Source organism: Sebastes umbrosus, chromosome 4 (assembly GCF_015220745.1).
Source record: "Sebastes umbrosus isolate fSebUmb1 chromosome 4, fSebUmb1.pri, whole genome shotgun sequence".
NCBI classification, from domain to species: Eukaryota; Metazoa; Chordata; class Actinopteri; order Perciformes; family Sebastidae; genus Sebastes; species Sebastes umbrosus.
This window is the reverse complement of record NC_051272.1, coordinates 35,539,596-35,559,772: the sequence shown is the minus strand read 5'-3', so window position 1 is coordinate 35,559,772 and position 20,177 is coordinate 35,539,596. Positions and strand designations below refer to the sequence as shown.

At 39.2% G+C, this 20,177-nt stretch overlaps 1 protein-coding gene across 1 annotated transcript in view; it reads right to left on the bottom strand.

The window, feature by feature from the left end:
- The window catches only part of LOC119486234 (NT-3 growth factor receptor-like), a 253,693-nt gene that overhangs the window by 152,867 nt on the left and 80,649 nt on the right, over positions 1-20,177 (bottom strand).

Below are 20,177 nucleotides of genomic sequence, written 5' to 3'. Positions count from 1 at the left end.
CTCTGCAGCACGACAATATTTAATTTAAAACAGTATTTTGACACACAAATCATCTTTAACAAATATTGCAACTCCTGCGATTTGAAAATTGCAACAGGCCATATTGCGATCTCATTCAAATTTTGATTAACTGTGCAGCCTTACAAATTAAGGAAGCAAGAACAAAACTATTTCTGAACAGCACAACCGAGGAGCATGGTTGCATGGATACAAACTCCTGTGGGCAAGAATGGAGAAGAATTCATGCCCTGAAAGACCCTTTGGAGGTATTGCTATACATATCTCAGGTTGACTGGAGAAAAAAAAAAATGACACATCTATCCCCCCCTCCCACCCAGACCTGTCTCATAATGACAAGGATGGGTTTACATTGGAGTTAGTTGAAAGCCTGGTGCGTCTCATACAGATGCTAAAGAGTGCCTCGGTATGCTGGAGTGCCATTAACCAAGCGGCGGTACTCTCATTCCCAGGGTGTCAAATTCAATTCAGTTCAATTCAATTTATCTTCTTCATCTTTATCTCTTTGACTCCGTGGCAGAGACCCTCATCCACGCCTTCATAACCTCCCGTCTGGACTACTGTAATGGAGTCCTGTCTGGGGTAACCAGCAAAGCCCTGGACAGGCTCCAGTATGTTCAGAACTCAGCTGCCAGGGTTCTCACTAGGCCCTGGCAGCACATCACCCCTACTCTCATCCACCTTTACTGGATTCCAATCAAGTCCCACCTCACCTATAAACTCCTCCTTCTTGCACACAAATCCCTCCATTCGCTTTCACTTTTAAAACGTAGTAGGTGTAGTAGGCCCCTACTGACCCACATCTATGGTGCTTATAGCGACTGATAACGCCTACTTAATAGCGTGACAACAGTCAAATCAGGTGGTTACAGTGTGTAGGTCCATGGAATAACCAGCTTTACCCACAGTCTCTGATACCATTGAATGTTTCATTTGGATGTTGGATTATGAGTATGCAGGGTTCCATTCCAGTGACATCAGCGACACAGTGTGTTATAAATGGCACCATCAGCAAGATCCATAAAGACAAAAAATTGAGGATTTCGCCAGCAATACATACACATGTACATATGCCTGCACACACACACAGAGGAAATCAAACACACACAGCAGTGTTTGAACAGTCACGACTCATTTCCATCATAAACCCTTCTGGGTTGAAATAATACACAACAGAAACACAGGTGTCCATCTCCTTAGCAACATGAAGCCGACTATGAAGAGGTGCTCAGGCTGGTGTGAGTGGAGGGACGAGACACCCAGTGGAATCCAAATCACCCCATTATTAACAATGATGAGATCATTTAAGTCTTCTGTGTATAGGGATGTCACTAGTGTGTGTGTGTGTGTGTGCGCGTGTCATAGCTTAGATGTGTCAGTAAACACAGCTGGTAAATATTATATTTCACACTAGACTTGATAGTTGGATTACTTTACGCAGACTCTAGTTCCACTGGTATGAAGTGAATATGCAGTGACCCCTACATCCTCCGCTGTCACACCACTGATGAGCTCCTCGTGTCACCGGTGATGTTGTTGATTTAATTACCACTCTTTGGGAAGAACTTATTTTTTTGGGGACTTGTAAAATGAGTTTCCAACGAAATATTGAATGTGTTGCTTTTTTCCATGCACATTTGACTTTGATATTAAAGCATAAGTCAGTTCCATGTTCATCTTCTCAGCTTTATTATAGTCAACCAATCTTGTGCAGACCCGAACTGACAGTGAATATATCTACTAACACGTGTTGGAGTCTGTGCATATATTCATATCATAGATTCACTTATCTGAATCATCTATGTTGCCGTGAGACACGTCAGAGTCATGACTTTTGCTACCAGTACTTTTATGTATGCTGTGGGTGATTATAAGATATGAAAGTAAGCCTGTTTACTGCTTTGAATTACGTTACAATATATATTTTTTTTATTTGATCCCAAGTCTGTTTCACACCACCGGTGTTGGAGGCTGAAACAATAAGGCTTCAAATTGTCATACAGGCCACAATTTCACCAAGGGGATGAATAATTCTATTCTATAAGAATGCATCATACCAACACATTCACGGAATACGCACATGTAATTCAGATCAACTCGTGCCCTAGATGGGGGCGGTGTCAGTGATAATATCAGTGTTGCGAAGCTGGATTCACAAGATTGCAATATTGCAACAAAAAACACGCGAGACTCACTACCGCAGTGGAAACTGTATTGCTAAATCTCTACTGGTGGACACAATTCTACTGTCGCACGGTATATAACGTCATATTGCCCAACCCTAGACTCAACTTGTGTCAGCTTTTCTTCTGGAATATCATGTTGCATTTTAAACAGCACTGATACAATACAAACCCTTAATTCTTTAATCTGTCATCAAGATACCTCAATGTTTCTTTTCTCAAATCTAATCCCTTAAAGGTCCCATATTGTAAAAAGTGAGATTTTCATGTCTTTTATAATATAAAGCAGGTTTAAGTGCTATATGAATACTGTTAAACTATCAAAACACTCAATATACGGAGAAATACACACAGCCCGTATTCAGAAATTGTGCGTTCGAAACAAGCCGTTAGGATTTCTGTCCATTTGTGATGTCAACACAAGAAGTACAACACAACTATCTATTGAGTCATGAAAACATGCTCACAAGCAAACACACTCAATCAGAGCAGACGCTGCTATAGCTTCTCCTTTTCATCAGAGCTTTTGTTTGGTGACACATAATTAGAGCAGTTGATACTGATTGCTGTCCTTTTCAGCTCAGAGGTTAGAGAGCAGAGCTGGACTGGAGGAAGACTGGGACAGAGACAGAAATAGAAAAATAGCAAGTGAAAGACAAAAAAGAAACAGGGAGGAGAAGAAGACAAATGAGGAGAGAAGGAGGTGAGACTGATGGTGAGAATGAGAAAGAGACTCATGGGATAACAACAGGAGAGACGTGTGGTTTCTTTCCAGAGTCACCTTCAAACTTGAAGATGAGCAGATAATAAACTTGTGCATGCGCACACACACACACACACACACACACACACACACACACACACACACACACACACACACGCGCTGTGATAAATTGTCTCACAACTTTAGTACATCATGGGAACAAGAGGATGAATGTCTTCTCTGTGTCTGAATACTGCAGCTCTCCCAAATAATTCCTTTGATTGCGTCTGACTCAAACACTGCTACAGACCTGAAACACTTCTGTGTCCCATTTCCATATTATACTCACATACTCATATGCACAATTTGGAGGTACTATACATGAGTACTTCTATTTTTGTGCGTGATTAGTCAACTAATAGATTAAACGTAGTAACCCTCGTTAGTCGGCACCAGAAATGCTAGTCGGTTAAACTTATTGTTATTTTATTCATGTACACATTTAAATTTCATATTGACATACATGCTGTCTCAGCTGTTGCTGTGGAGAGCTGCTGCTCCTCCTGCAGCAGCAGAGGCTCTCCGGCTATATATAGGTATATACCGTATACATACAATATATAACAATTTACAATCTAATGAACATGTCTACCGTTTTCTAGACTGGACAAGGGTATATTTGATCCTAAATACAATCTATTTACTTTATGTTTTTGACGTCTGTATGACAACAAAGTCGAATAAATTAAATGTCTATCAGTTTGAGCAGATTACAAGTAAATGTTTGTACCAGTAGTCGCACGGAACTGACATTGGATCGTGTTCCATGCGGTTCCATGACGAACACAAAACAGCGTTGCACGTCATCAGTAAGGACAGCTGGTTAAATCGGCATCCGAGTGGAAGTGGGTAAGGAGAGGGTGTAAGGGCTGGTTTGGAATTGGGCCTATATTTTCTGTGTGGTACCGCTCCTTGGTATGTCACATTGTTGGAGAAAATACAGGTTGCCTATTTACACAATGTGCAAGTGTTGACACACCCACTGCAACGAGCGAGAAGTGGTGGAGACGATGTTACGTAATTTGTTCGCTTTAGAGGGTCTTCTGCATAAGACTGTCACAGCAGAACACAGCAGCTACACAAATCACCCTCCTTACAAGCTGCCCAGCTGAGGGAGCCCACGACACTAATTACAAACCATTGAAACAATGACTCACAGGCTCATCTATGGGATATAGGGGCCGTTTGATGGCTTGGAGGGCCCTTGAGCTCTTTGGTGCTATAAGCTCAGCCGTTGTTTCAACACTGCACATGACTTATTTTTACCCAGGGACGGACTGAGACTTGCATCACATCATCAATAACAGCAGTAAGTATTTATTTGTACAGGTTGGTGCGTGTGTGTACGTGCTTGAGAAACGTGTACACATTATGCAGGTTTTGACAGAGAAACCCTGAGATGACATATGTAGAGTGAGTTACATATGCATGTTATCATGCAGATGTTGAGTGCTAAAGTTAAGCGCCAGCATGCATATTTACTACAGGATTATACTCTGTATTAAACACACACAAACACACAGGACTCTCTCTCCCTGAGGGCCGAGAGCAAACATGTTTAGCTGTGAAGAATGAATCATCAGCTCGTGTTTGAAGTAGTTTGGTTCCAGAGATTTGGACTTGCCATGCTCATAAATCAAGATCACAAACATGTTACTCAAGACGCCTACACATGGGAATAAACATGCATTGTGACTCATGCACACACACACACACGCATACACATACACATACACATGCAGGGTTTATGCTGCATTCACATGGAATCAGGCAGATGGCAAACTGGATATAATTTTAGTGGACGAGAGCAGGATGGTAAAATTAGATGAGGCTGGCAGAGAATACCAGCAAAGGTAACGGCCATTGCCATCAAAATTTAAAGGTCCCATATCATGCTCATTTTCAGGTTTATACTTGTATTGAGTGTTTCTACTAGAACATGTTTACATGCTGTAATGTTAAAAAAACACATTATTTTCCTCATACTGTCTGACTGAATATACCTGTAATTACCATCTGTCTGAAACACTCCGTTTTAGTGCATTTCAACGGAATTGGCAACAGTTTGGGTCCATGTTTACTTCCTGTCAGCTGATGTTATTTACATACACTGCAACAGGAAATAAACTGGGACACATTTAGAATATTTACTTTTAAAACCGTGTAATGATGTATATACTGTATATTTGTGACATCACAAATGGACAGAAATCCAAATGGCTTGTTTCAAAAGCATAATTATTGAATACGGGCTGTGTGTATTTCTACGTATATTGAGCGTTTTGATAGTTTAACAGTATTTAAAGCACTTAAACCTGCTTTATAATATAAAAGACATGAACATCTCAATTTTTACAATATGGGACCTTTAATACATTTTAACTTTTTGCCATCCTCCATGATGCAATTGACACCTGAATGTTATGTAGCACCCTCACAAGAGAAAGTATATTAAGTTTGCAATAGAATGATAAGAGAAAGATGCATTTTATAGCTACATGCGTTACTACAATAATTGCCTAACCTGTTAAGTCCTAGCCATATCCCTCAGAGAAAAAAAAGGCCTAAAACAACTACCCCCAAATGAATCACGACTAGCTCCTCAACCATAAGGCTTAGATTCATATATCTGGTCTCCCTTGAAAGGTAAGAAGCTAAGGAATATTAATCCATTGTAAGTAAACTAAACTATTATACAATAGCGATTAAAAATGGAGATGCAATACAAGAAAAAGAAAAATAAGATTGTTATCCTAGCCTAGTATAAAACCTTAATTTCAAAGGCAATATCACCATTATAACAAAGATCCAATGATGATGCAACTGATTGTCGTCCACTACTCTTTACTACAACTGGGACTGTAAATGTGATGGAATACACTAAAATATAACATTTATGATACAATTCATAATTATATACTCAGGCGCTCTCCATGTTTAGATGTTGACTGTTTACTGGAAGTTTTACTTCAAAACCCTATTTATGTCCATGTAGCCATGTTAAAAATATCATAAATATCCCCAAAACATTAAAATAGTGATAAACACAATGAATACTGATAAATATTCATCAACAACCAAAGAGATCTATACAGCAGATAAATGCAGAATGCAAAGGGCCAGAGGGCAGAAAAGTTCACTTCTGAAGAGTTCACTTTTAGCAGTTCTAAAGAAATTGTAAAAAAAACAAAACAAAGATTAATAATGAATAATCAAAATAGCAATTAACAATTCATGTCAACAAACTTTCTCTAGATAAAAAATACAGAAGTTTGCAGCTAGATTTTGCTCATCAGCTTCCAACTAAAAGCAAGATTAAACAAATTTAATTAATTTGGGAGCATCCATAATATGTGCATGTGAAGAATAAAAGCCAATTCCATGGTTGCACTGGTGCCACAGTTGTGAATAGGGTTTTAGATGCAGTTCTCTTGATTGCAAAGCTGGTGAGCAGGCAGCGTGATGCTCTAACTGTGCCAGGAGAAGGGCTGTAATTCCCTCTGCCCTCCTCTGCTATAAATGTATACACTCATGGCACTGGAAAGCCCTTTGGTTCAAAGCATCCACTAAATGGCACACATACTGTGTACACACACACACACACACACACACACACACATACACACACACGCTCAGTCCTCTCTACATGCAGAAGGTGTCCTTTGGAAAGGTCAACCTGACTACAATAACGCAGCCTTATATTTAAAACATTCCACACACACACATGATAAATGTGCATGTGTGCTTGTGTATTATTATGTAGAATGAGCAATGAGGGAAAATGACCATGAGAAGGTCAGGGCTGCGTGTGTGTGTGTATGTGTGTGTGTGTGTGTGTGTGTGTGTGTTTATCTTGTTTACAGAGGTGTGTGTACTTGTACAAGTGCAGGTGTGTGAGTGTGTACACGTGAGCATTGTGAGCACGCATGTAAATGTGAGTGTTATAACCCTAGAGCATGTGAAGGTTAAAATGGTAACACTCAATTCCAAACTCTCTCTCGCTCTCTCTCACACACGCACGCACGCACACACACACACACACACACACACACACACATATTATTATGGAATAATACAAAATATTGTGAAGCAAGCCACACATTACCTTCAAACTAGTCTTTGTTATCCAATGTAGAGTAAGTGGATGTATGATAACCATATTTTCTGGGTTTTTTCTCAGGCACTTTCAAAAATGACATATAGGGGATCTTTATTCATTTATTTTTTTTTATAACATAACTGTCATTGCATCCTGGTATGCATGACTTTGAGGATAGCATGGCGATGCCTTCGCCAGGCTACAATCACTGCTGCCATGATCACTGGAAAATCTGGGCGTAATACCCTTTATAAATGTGCTTCAGTTACAACCAACTTTCTGAAGATGCTAGTAATTTCAATGTAACTGCATCTGGTTATGAGCGTTATTAGCATTATTATTATAGCAGCAGCAGTAGCAGTAGTAATAGTAGTAGAGGCAGTAGGAGCAGCAGCACAAGCTGCAGTAGGAGTAGTAATAGTAGTAGAGGTAGTAGGAGCAGCAGCAGAAACAGCAGTAGTAGTCGTAATAGTAACAGCATCAGCGGCAGTATTAGTAGTAATAGTAGTAGAGGCAGTAGGAGCATCAGCAGCAGTATTAGTAGTAATAGTAGTAGAGGCAGTAGGAGCAGAAGCAGCAGTATTAGTAGTAATAGTAGTAGAGGCAGTAGGAGCAGTAGCAGCAGTATTAGTAGTAATAGTAGTAGAGGCAGTAGGAGCAGCAGCAGAAGCAGCAATAGTAGTATTCACAATCATTTGTGTCTGTTTAGTAGTGATGGAAACTGCTAAGGGACTCCTCAGTCAGGCAGTAGGTAACTAGCTTAAATTCTATTTCAGCTTATACAGTTACTCTATTGAAGTTTTATTATGAAGGTGTGTGGGGACAGATAAGTTCTCTCTCTCTCTCTCTCTCTCTCTCTATATATATATATATATATTGTAACAATTGTAAGATTGTGTTAATATTCATATTAATATTATTGTGTATTTGTGTTCTGTATTTTGATGCTTTGGCAACATTGTTTTTTAAACATTTATGACAATAAAGCCACTTTGAAATTAATTGAATTGAATTGAAAAATTTAGAGAGTCCTGATTGGAGTATAAGGTTTGAGGAGATCAGGCAGGTAGGAAGGGGCGTGTCCACTTACAATTTATAGTCTGATCTGACATGGATAGTTAGCCAATGAAGGGAAGCTAAAACTGGTGTAATATGCCCTTCTCACAGGAGCCATTTTGTCATTGTCGAGTAATCACAGGTGTAATTAATAACACTGATCCATTGAGGTGACGGAATGAAACTGATAGGAAAAAGCCCTTTTTCTTAAAATTTGTCTATGTAAAAGTGTATGTGTGTGTGTGTGTGTGTGTGTGTGTGTGTGTGTGTGTGTCAGCCTGCACTGATTAGTTAATGCCAATCACCTGTGTAGCAGCAATCAAAGGCTGCCGTGGTGATACCAAAATGCCAAAATATTATTATCATCAGAGAGAAGAATCTCTGCGAACGCGTTGATGTAGTTTTTATGTGATCATGTGGGCAAGTTAGAAAACTGCCTTTCAGACATTTCTCGTCTCATTTCACATTGAGTTCAGAGGGTGATTTTCTTGGAGTTCCTCTCACTTTTGGGATCTTGGAGTCAAATGTGTAAGTCCATTTGATTCCATAGTTACATGTGTGCAACCACCACAAGATTTCCTACAATTCTACCCGAAATTATGTATGAAGAGTGAAAATTGTGGGTATGGAAGCAATTTGTCCGGAAAATTTTCAGAAGATTTTAAAGCTCTAATGTCACTCACTCGCAATGCACACCCATTATGAACTCAGAAAATGTCTGAAAACAGCATAGAACTTAAACTGTGATAATTCAAAAACTGTAAAAGATATCAAAAAGCTGACTCATACCTTAATAGTTCAGTTCAAAGTCTAATTACCAATTTAAAGTAATGATTTGATTGGATTGGATTGGATTGGATTGGATTGGATTAAAGATTTTCTCCATTGAGTTACATGAAAAAAGATTAATATTTAAAAAAGTATAAGAGGTAGAAACAAGAGGAGCTTGAGTCTTTGAGATTTCACACACGAGATGAGAAAGAGAGTTGACAGACAAGATGATGGCGGAGGATTTAATTTCAAAGCAAAAAGCAAAATCGCCTATTTGGCAATATTTCAGATTTCATTATCAGTGAAATTATCATCACTATCAAAATTTGTATTTTAGCATGTTTTACAGCCCTGATGGCCAATGCACCCCACCTTTTCATTAGAATGAAACGTGGAGGGCATAAAAATGTCTTGTTTGAAATTGAAATGTATTATTTGAAGTTTAAAACACATTTCCATATCTGTTTTTTTTCTTCATTTCTCTGACATTCTTGTGTGGTAAATTCTGCCCCCTTGTGCAAGCACCAATGAACATTTGCATACACTGGCCCTTAAACTTATTACTCATTGTCATTGTCATACAGTACATGTCTGATATGCTGTTTCTTGCATAGATCCATGGAAAGCTTTTAACCTGAATTGATTGTATTATTCTTATTATACAAAATGCATCTGATTAGGAGCTTCATTTGTATGATTTGCTGTCTCTGCTCCTGTTGTGAGTAGCTGTAATATTGAGCTTTGCTCTGTCCTCTGTTTCACACCACATCAGCTCAGTGTGGCCTTAATAAGACATCATCACGGATGGTACGGATGTGCATGATGATGGCACAAACCCTCAGCATGCTATAATAATACCCTCCACTCTGTTTGTGTGTGTGTGTGTGACAGAGTTCTTGTACTTGCTACATGGAGGGGACCGAAGTTTGTAACCAACAATGTGAGGACATTTTTGGAAATGTTTTGGACCGTTCCTCACTTCTTCAAAGGGAAGTTTGAGGGTTCAGACTTGGTTTTAAGGGTCAGGTTGAAATTAAGCTTAAAGGTTAGGGTAAAGGTTATGGTCAGGCATTTAGTTGTGATGGTGATGGTTAAGGTAAGGGCTATAGGGAATAAATTAGATCAATGAGCATGCTCACAAAGATAGAGGTACAGGGATGTGTGTGCGTGTGTGTGTGTGTGTGTGTCTGTATGTGTGTGTGTGTGTGTTCGGGGGGTGTTATTAGGTGTGACATCATAGCTGAATCTCTGCATATGTTAAAACAAGCAGGTTTAAAGTGCAGCGCGCACGCACATCAAGAAGAGTTAAGAGCTGAAAATTAACTGTTTGTATGTTGTTGTTTTTTTATTTTGCTTAATTGAAGATTATTGTTTATGTATTTGCAATGTTTGACCTATCTGAGACAACAGATTGTGATTCTTTTTCAGGTTGGACTTTGACTAGCACCAGATCAAAAGATACCTCAAACTGCTACAATGGGCATGTCTTCAATATATATGGTATGTACCTGTACATGCTACTTCTGTTTGTACCTGCATACAGTAGTACTGAATATGTGTATGCGTATGCAGTATAAGGAGAAATGCCTGCTATAAAAAACATTAATAAGCTGAATAAATAATTGATATAAAGTAGTCACTGCAGCTTTCAGCAAGTCAAAGTTGAAAAGGTCTTACAGCACTTTAAATGACAATTTGAGATTTCTTAACAGAAAAACAAAAAAAATGTATCATCACCAGTTTCTGTCTGCTTCAGTCTGCCTGCACTTCTTTCTGAATCTGACTCTCCACAGGGGGTTCCTACCACTGCCGCTTAATAGAACACACACACACACACACACACACACACACACACCACTCTTCATAAAAACCCTGACTGACAGAACGAGTAAAAAGAAGAGTGCATTAAAATTCATGACTTCTTTTGTTTCAAAAGGATCGTGTACAGTTCCCCCAACACACATTTATTCACACAGAGAGAATTTAATAGGCTTGGTGCATCTGTGGAGACTGAATTAGCTTTGAAAACATGTGTGCCCACACACACACTGACACACACAGGTTATATTGATTTACTCTCAGACACAACATTTAGCTTAAGAACTGGTGTCAAAAATCAACCATATATAAACAAAGGTTTTATGGATTGAAATCAGTAACTTTACTGATTTAGGATTTATGGCACTATAATATATTTGAACAACAATTGAGTGATCTAAGTAGGGCTGTCGCCGTTAAGAAATTTCCCCTGCGGTGATAATGATTGGTTTAACAGCATGATATGCAGTATTATTGCCTTATTTCTTCTTTTTTTTTTGCAAGTTACTTCACTTATCCTGACAGTACTATATAAATAAACTTTATTGTGAGGCAATTATTAGGTATGTTGTTGCTTTTTAAATGTCAAAGATGGCAGTTTTAAAACTAATTACAGCTGCAAGCTGAGATGAACGGGCCTTTGCACCTTCCCGCATGTCGGGGGTACTGACTTCCTGTTGGGTTTAGAGCATGGCCCCAAGAGCCTTTTTTAAGACTCCATGTGATCCATGTCTACCAAATTTTGTATGCATGCAGGTGAAATGTACCATGAGGGCTGCTTTATCAAAATGTCTTAGGGCACTATCGAGCCCCCTTGCCACTCCCTAGTACAAGAACCATATCAGATAATACATTTCACCATGTTCAATGCATGTGCCACGTTTTGTTTGTTTTAAAGTAACTCTAGCTCCTCAAAAACAGCTTTGTTTTTCATGGCGAACAATGCATCGCCATGGCAAAAGCGTTCCACGAAAACTCAAAAGCTTCGCCATCTGGCATCATGACGGTCTTTCATTTTCATGACTAAATTTGAGGGTGATCTGGTGAACCTGCTAAGAGTAGTACACAAAAATATAGCAACTGTAACTTCCAGTTGCCAGTAGGTGACACTATGAGTATGATTTAAAGTTGGCCTGTAGATGTCTTCAGGCTGGGACTCTCATCAAACGTTAGGAATTTGGAAAAGATCTGACCATATGTAGTCGAGTTACAACAGTGTATTTTTTCATGGTGAGACACCAAAATTCGCCCCGCCGCCAAGGCGACGCCGTTCAACGAAAACTCTGTGGGCAGGGCTTATAGGGCTTATATTACAGAAAATGTCATATCTCCTTTTTGCTTTGTGCTATTGCAACCACATTTGGTGGGCATGTGTAGATATGATGTTTGAGTGACCATGACAAATTTGGTGCCACTTGGCCAATAGGTGGCACTGTAGCAGCATCTTCTACCTATAAAGGAAGTATTCTCTTTCGAATGTATCTATGTCTGCCATTTGCATCTCTCCAGAAACATTCATTCAATCATTCATTTACATGTTACTTACTCCTTTATTTCCATTTTCTTATATTTATTTATGCTTATATAAGAGCAACTGTAACGTCCCAATTCCCCCCGGCGATCAATTAAGTATTTCTGAATCTGATTCTGATAACGTAAAAAATGACCACGATCATGTCCATATATCGTATGATAAGCCGATAATTGATGATTGAAGTCATGTCCATATATATTGTACGACAGTAATTATTGTGACAGTCAGCTGGTAATCAAACGGCAGCAGCGGGAAGTGGAGATTAGAGTTTAGCCAATTAGTCTATTAATGGATCAGTCAATCGACAGAAAATTAATCAGTTACTATTCTGATAAAGGATTAGTCATTTAAGTCATTTTGCAGACGGAAATTGTCAAACATTAACAACTTCAATAATGTCACAGAAGTGCAATGCTAAATTGGTTTCACACTGTCACACACAGAAAGAACATTACAAAAAAAATTATCATGGTCCATCAATATATACAGTATTTATAAATGCTCACTACAGCATGCTTCGCTTGATTTCTCTCTCTTTCTAACAAACGGCCACTTGTCAACTTGTCTCAGTTACCATGGTGACAGTCTGGCTATTAGTGCGAGGCCAAAGAGATGACTTTCATTGTGTCTTAACGAGAGCTGCTCAAGAGGCCATCACTCACTCACTATCGCATCATCTGAGTTCCATTCACACACTCTGGAGCCACCGTTAAACAGCTCCACGACAGTATCTTATGGTGCTGTACAATAATGTCAGGTGTTTGAAAAAGAAAACAGAAACATTTTCATGAACTAGGTCTGATTCACACTATCAAATAAATCAGGATGAGCTATGACATGACCTCAGGTTGAGACACAATAACGTCAGATATAAATTTACTTAAATGTGGTTTTCTTTTCTCAGTAACACTTGGCACTGATTGTCATGTGTGCTGTTGGTCTTCTACTGTATTATGAAGTCTCATCTAACAGAAGTCAAAGTGTTCACTCAGCTTTCTTTTCTATTTCTATACATATGTACAGCGGGCATCTGGTTTGTAAGCAGTTTGGATGAGGTGGATTTAAAATGCTGTGCTGTATTCTGCTCTGCACTATTGGTGTTGATTGAATGAGTGTACTGTACCTTTGTATGTGTTCTCTCAAGCTTGAAAGTATTCAGAGAGGAAAGACATGAATGGGAACGGGACACTGAAAGAGGGAGGGAGATATTTCCAAGTGAAAATCTGAGATCTTAAGAAACTGACGACCTTGCGGTTTACCTTCACTACATCCATGTTGTATTGTGCATAAAATTGACCCCCATTTTAGTGACTGTGTCTGTGCAAACGTGGCTGGGTGTGTACGTTGGTTGGTTGTGAATTGCTTTAAAAGGTCCCATATCATGCCCATTTTCGGGTTCATACTTGTATTTTGTGTTTCTAATAGAACATGTTTACATGCTGTAATGTTAAAAAAAAACTTTATTTTCCTCATACTGTAGGCCTGAATATACCTGTATTTACCCTCTGTCTGAAATGCTTCGTTTCAGTGCATTTCAATGGAATTGCAACGGAATTGCGTTAAAATGGACAGAAATCCTAACGGCTGGTTTCAAATGCACAATTTCTGAATACGGGCTGTGTGTATTTCTCTGTATATTGAGTGTTTTGATAGTTTAACAGTATTTATAAAGCACTTAAACCTGCTTTATGTTATAAAAGACATGAAAATCTCACTTTTTACAATATGGGACCTTTGAAGCTGTAAAGTTGGCCTGAATAAAACGGTAATAAAACAGACATGCGGTTGTACGCCTCCACTAACAATTCAAGTCACATTTAACATCCATGTCTGTCCAAAATGTCATCACTTCATCATTTTATGCAATTAGACATTAGTGTGAAATATGTCATAATTAGCATATGCATTCTTGACTTCGAAAACGTGTTTTGTGAGGTCACAGTGACCTTTGACCACCAGTTCATCTTTCAGTCCAAGTTTTGTTTTTTGCGAAATCTGAAGAAATTCCCTCCAGGCGTTCCTGAGATATCATGCTCACAAGAATGGTACGGGCAGACAGACGGACAATCCGAAAACATAATGCCTCAGGCCACGGCTGTCGCCAGCGCGGAGGCATAAAAATCAGGAACTCCTTTGTCAGTGTGTTATGGCTCTGGCCGTATTTTCATAGTTTCTTCTGTTTTGTGTTACGTGTGTGTTCCCTGTTCTGTGAGAATCTTTGTCCTCAAACTATAGGGACCTCTCTCTGACCGGCTGGAGTCGTGGGTTCGGCCTGGGGAGTATCGTCTGCTGACTGGCCCATCCATCATATCCTGCCTTTTAAAAATACCCAGGTTTCCGGCAGTCCAGCGGTGACAGCCGTCTGACAGCACCATTCTGTACTCAGCTTAAAATCCTGTAATTCTATGTGTGATACCTTGTGAGATTTTTATCGGCCTTTTGCCCTAATTTGTGTTGTGCGAATTTGGTAAATATAATGATCCACTTTTGTTTGTAAATAGCACCGAAGCTGTAGGAATGAGCTGCCATTTGTCTTTTTTTTTGTATTCTAGGGAGCCAGACTTAGTAAATGGCTTTTTGTTTGTTTGTTTATTTCACTTTGGGTTAGCCAGTGCTTTTGGGGAGATAGATTCTTTTGTTTGTTGTTTTGGCATTGGTTCACCCTGAGTTATATTGCTTCAGTTTATTGTTAGTTTAATGTCACCGTTTTGTATTAACACATTATTTTCCTTAATCTACAAGTCAGTGGTCCGACTTTGGTTTGGGGGAACGGCGCTTTCTACACTTTTATGTTGTGCTCCTATCCCATATATGGGCACAGCGTTACAACACTGGGTTAAAGAAGTCTTTACTGTTCTTTGAGCCTTACCAGAAGTGGAGCTAAATCTGCAATGTTTGTCCTGAGGGTATAGCACTCAGACCATGGAGGTCAATAAGATCACAAATGTTTATCCACTTGTAAGCAAATTTCATGGCAATCTATTGAAGACATTATCTTGTATCCCCTTTACACGGAGTCACTTTACACGTCTTGGGAGAGATGGGATTGCTGTCTGATATTTAAAAAGCCCAGTGTAAACCCTTCAAGAGGTATAAACACGTATGTAATCTTTACTGTTCCTTATGTGTATTGACACCAGCATGACGTGTGGAGGTAACCACTTACTGGCAGCTTAAGCGGGCGGCTGTGGCTCCTCAGAGGTAGAGCAGGTCGCCAATCGATTGGACGGTCGGTGGTTCGATCCCCGGCTTCTCCGGTCACATGTCAAAGACTCCTTGGGCAAGATACTTAACCCCAAATTGCTCCTGATCGGTGTGTGAATGAGTATTTAGATTAGATCCTGATGGGCAGGTTGGCACCTTGCATGGCAGCCTCTGCCATCAGTGTATGAATGTGTGTGTGGATGGGTGAATGATGGCATGCTTTGATTGGTCGGAAGACTAGAAAGGCGCTGTATAAATGAAAGTCCATTTACCATTTTAGTGACACTGATATCAGCCATCTTTCTCTCTGTCTATCATATTTAAACAACAGCAGCGTCAGCAAATTCAACACAGAACAAGTGTTTATCTGTCTATCAGTGAAACCACTGCAGTGTCAAAAAGTGCCCATGGTCATGAGCAAAATGTTTGTCTTGCCTGTAATCCATCCATGCATCTAACGTTTGTCTGATGGATCATCAATCATTTGTTAGCTAGCTAAAGTGCTTACTAAGCTAATCTAGTTTTTTTTAAGATGCCATGTTTATGGACCAAAGTGTTGGTCAATGAGAAATGTTGCCCTGCGTCTGTTACTAGAGGACAATCTGACCAGTAGACTGACTCACATCGCCCATCCTTACACTAGATTCACACCAGAAGCGCACAGTCAGCGCTATAAAAAACATCACACTCCGTCACATCCTTATTATCCTCACAACCAGCTGTCCGACATACAAAACACCACCCAAACCAATGATTCTGATTTTGTTTATGCTGCTTGTTTCATACATTCAGTCATTTCTCACAGCAAACTTAAATTAATGTTGCACTGCAGTATACTCCAGTAATGGTTCGCCTCACAACAGAATGCAACTAGGAAGAAGAAAATATATATTTATGATACATTGTTTCATTTTAGTCCTGGTCAGGTTGTTCACACTGACTTTTTTACAAACAAACCCAGAGGAGTAAACATGAAGTTTTACAGAATGACTAGACCACACTGTCAATCTTCATACCAAATTTGAAGGTCCTAAGTTAAATAGTTTCCGAGTTCTGCTCCGGAAACCAAAGTGTGACACGAGAAACGGACGGACGGACGTATGTCCAACAAAATATTGGCTTCAATCCATATTTGTTGGCGTTACCATTGGCAATGCACTTTTGAGACAGTTCCTAACTTCAGCTTGTGAGTTTCCTTTTGTCAAGTCAATAGTGCAAAGTGTCATACGTCATTATCACATCATGAGGTAAAATAACAGTTTATTGGGGATGAGCTTGGCTGAATATTGAACTGAGTAGTAGTAGTAGTAGTAGTAGTAGTAGGTGTAGTTGTAGCAGTGATAGTTGCAGTGATCAGCGAACCTGTATCTGTTTTCGTCTCTCTGCTATGGTCACACATTCTCCTTTGATTCCAGCTCCATCTGTGTCCCTCCTCTCCTTTCAGCTGGTGATGTAACAATGTTTATTATTCATAGCCACTGAGATTATGGCTCTCATCAGTATTCCTCTCAGCACAGGAGGGGAAGAGAAGAGAGAGCAAGAAAGACACATTTCATTTATATTTCCATTTCTATCTCTGTTTTTTCCTCTGATTACCCTTCAGTGCTGCCTGAGGAGCACTGGGCACTGAGCTGCACTGCATACCATGTGCATTATATATTACAGAGTCCTACTGACTTCATGTTGATGCTTTCTGGGCCTTTTTTGGAAGCATTTTCCTGTATCTGACAAAGAGAACTGCAATAACACAGAGGCATCCTTTATACCAGTGATTCTCAAAATTCAGTTCTTGTTTCATATGAACTCTTTTGCTTCCTGCCCACCGCCCCCGCCCCCACCCCTGCCATAATGGAACGGATGTCTTCTGTTGCCAATTTGTTTCACAAACTTGTGTTGTAACCAAAAGATCTGGATGGCAGCCTGTCTTCTTTTAAATTACTCTGAAGATTACTTCAATAGTTACAAATTAGATAACTACCAGTGCATGAGAACAAACTGGAACGTTTCACTAGGGATGAACCGATCTGACTTTTTCAGTCCCGAAACCGATAGCGATACCTGGGCTTCAGGTTTCGGCCGATACTGAGTACCAATACGATACCAGTGATTAATTAATAAGCTCACTGTCTCACAACATCAGGCTCGAGTTGCTTTCCTAACTTTGTAAAACAAAATGTAACAAATAAATACTTTACATAAATTTACTGAATTGCCATTTATCATTAAACTAAATAAAATAAATTGTAACCTACACCAACAACGTGGTAAAAAATCTTCAAAATTAACAGGAATTACAATTCAAGTGTAAACCTTTCTAATGCAGCAACACATAAGTCAAACATTTTATAAAAAATGTAAATTCCAGTATATAGTGTAAATAGTATATAACCATAGAATTTAACTAAATAGATCGGCCCCATTGTCACCAATACCAGATCCAGTTATTTGGGTCAGTACCGGCGATATCGGTGCATCCCTACGTTTCACATATAAAGTAATGCAAACTCTTTTGTAGTGTAGGAAATAACTTTTCTTGAATGATACTATTCTTAAGAAATGGATTTCTCACACACATGATCACTTCGGTAAGTATACTGACCTTTGCTTGAGAAAGTAAGACAGATAATGTGTGTCATTACATCGCATTATCCTTGTGAGTAAATTGCTCATGTTACATGCAGATATTCCTAAGTAGGTTATGCTGATCATATTCACCACTAAGTTTAGCATGTTGGCATGCTAACTTTTGCTAACCCACACTATAAGTATTCAACGTATCCTCATACAACGGTTCGTGCGATATCTTAAAGGTCCCATATTGTAAAGTTTCTTTTATATTATAAAGCAGGTTTCAGTGCTATATAAATACTATGAAACTATCAAAACACTTAATGTACGGAGAAACACACACAGCCCGTATTCAGAAATTGTGCGTTTGAAACAAGACGTTAGGATTTCTGTCCATTTGTGATGTCACAAATATACAATATTTAGACAATTACACGTTTTTACACGTAAACATTCTAAATGTGTCACAGTTTGTTTCCTTTTGCAGTGTATGTGAATGACATCAGTAAACATGGACCCAAACTGTTGCCTAGCAACGCAATTCCTTTGCAATTCTGTTGAAATGCGCTAAAACGGAGCGTTTCAGACAGAGGGTGACTACAGGTATATTCAGACAGACAGTATGAGGAAAATAAAGTGTTTTTTGAACATTACAGCATGTAAACATGTTCTAGTAGAAACACAAAATACAAGTATGAACCTGAAAATGAGCATGATATGTCCCCTTTAAGTTTGTGAAAGATCTTAAAGATTGTGCTTTGGGTTCAAATACCGGTGGGCACGTAATGTATTTGGAGTAATCCAGACCATCGTGTAACACCGGTAACACCGACTAAGCCGAAGCCAAGTTCACACGGGACATGAACAGCAATCTCCTCATTGAAAGTCACGTGTTTGTTTAACACATGACTTCATCCACCCCGACCTCCTCCTGACACAGACTTTATAGTACGTCACCTGACTTCCTTAGAGGCAGCCTTGCACGTCCTGGCTCACGATTACCTGGATTGTATACTAATTACAGTGCATAACCTTTCATAGGTATAAGTATGAACAGTGAATGAGAACAGCCTGACCTAACTGCATAACTTCCTTCAACTATATTTGGACAACCACTGATCTCTTTCGATTTGGGTGTCTTTTAGCTATTTCCATTGCTTTTTTTATGACTTTGTGAAACATACTAATAGATAGTTCAGTCATGTTATAACAATGTGGAAATAAGATGGATCATGCTAATAGATTTCAGGCTAAGATTAGACTTTGCAATGTAAGACTTAACGTGCTATGATCTTACAACACAGTCTCTGTTCTGCATGAGGGAATAAACTACACTACATTTTTACGGCCTTGTCTCACATACTGGGAGTTTGGTGCTACTGAGAAAGACTTTTTAAACACCTTTCATAACCCTGACCTGCATATGTGACTAAAATATGGACGGATATATTGACACCACCATCATCATCATCACTTCTACAACCATCATCACCACCACATCATCATCACTGTAATCATGACGGTTCTTAATGGCAGCTCTCTATATTTTTTCTGTCCATTTACTCTCGTTACTGCATACATTATAGGATTGTCTATGCTTATTATCTATAATGACTGTCAAAGATGAAACTCAGAGGACAATACCACACACACACACACACTTGATTAGCATGGGCTATTTTCAGAACAACTGACTAGGCTGTGAAATGACAGGTGTTGCCACGGTAATTAAAACTGTCAGTCATTCTGTCTGTGTCTGTGTGGGTGTGACGCAGTGCAGTCTATGGTTGTTCCACTTGTCAATCAGGTGAACACTTGTCATGTGTTGTCCACAAACACATCAGACTAATTGTGTTTTACAGAGTTCTCTCTCTATAAACAATTGTGACTTTGAGAAACTTTACACAGAAAGTTCAATGACAAAATCAATGCCGTCTAATACAGCAGCCCAGTAATAACTTGAGGTCCAGTTTGTGTTTTGGAGAGGTCTGGATTCAACCGTGTGGTTATTTTGGAGGCTACAGTTTGTGGTGCTGTTGAAGTGTACTGAGTTGTTGTAACTCCGAATTAGTTTACCGCAAGGGTTTCCGCCAGTGGGCCCGCTGGGCCTAAGCATCGTGGATTTTTTTTAATGTATTTTTAAGATGTTTTGAAAGTAGCAAA